Below are 1,113 nucleotides of genomic sequence, written 5' to 3'. Positions count from 1 at the left end.
TTTTTTTTCCTTTTTACTTTAGTCAAAAGCACGTCAAACACACGTATCCTGACTGCTCTGTAGTCACAGCTATAAACTCACCTTCTCTTCTTTCGTAAATAAGACTAAATAACAGCCTGGGATGTTTCTTCCCTTTGATGTCAAGAAGCGAAGGAGAAAAAGCTAAACAAAAATATCAACAGACTGCAGTAAATATAATGCTCACTCTTTTAAAAATGAGCTCAGCAATACCATAGTTAAGCTGCCATTAACATTAACATCATCCTTCACATCATCTTAACAGTCTACTCTCACAACTTTAAAATATGTTGTCATTTTCAGAAACTACTATCAGTAWTTTTTGCATGTTTAGCAAAACCAAATCTTAGAATTTTTGAGGTTCATTACTTRTACCACAGTTTCCTGATTATCATTTATATGATACTCTTGATGCATAGAAAAAAGGAAAAAAAATATAAAAATGAAATTGTACAAGAACAAAATGCCCTATGTGCATTGACATTTATTGTAATCCTTCAATTTTTGCTCTACCCTWGTACTCTACTATACACTGATCGAATTTTGAATCAATCATTTTGAATTTTAATGTCCTTTTATTTCTTTAAAGATCATAACATCCTTTATTATTATCACACCATTGAAATGGTGAGGAAAAAAAAAAGGTGTTTACTAATGCACCTAAAAGTTTTAGGTGAAATCCTGGCCATGTGGAAGTGCATGGCAGACCTCTCTTTGACTTTCAAGTCATATCTAGATTTATACATTGGTAGGAGAGACTGATAAATGACCATTGACAGCATCAAGAGAATGGACTGTTGATTTGGACTGGATACTCTTTCATTTTGCTTGATGTCTTTTACTTCCTTTCCCCTTCTATGAGCCATAATCAACGTTTTTGTGATAATACAAGCTTTTTATTCATATATTTTTAATGGCATAAACTACTTTCTGTCAGCAGTGTACAACTAACCTTGCTGTTACAAAGAGTACTCTGATGTTCAAAAGTAATTTCTGATATCTAAATATAAATAGCATTACAAAAGGCTTACATTTGATGAAGGACCAATGGTGAAATGCTGACAGAGAGGGAAAAAAAAAAAAAAAAAAAAAAAA

Source organism: Rhea americana, unplaced genomic scaffold (genome assembly GCF_003343005.1).
Source record: "Rhea americana isolate MKP2758 unplaced genomic scaffold, rheAme1 scaffold_78, whole genome shotgun sequence".
Classification (NCBI taxonomy): Eukaryota; Metazoa; Chordata; class Aves; order Rheiformes; family Rheidae; genus Rhea; species Rhea americana.
The sequence above is the reverse complement of the archived record's forward strand: the minus strand, read 5'-3'. Positions refer to the sequence as shown.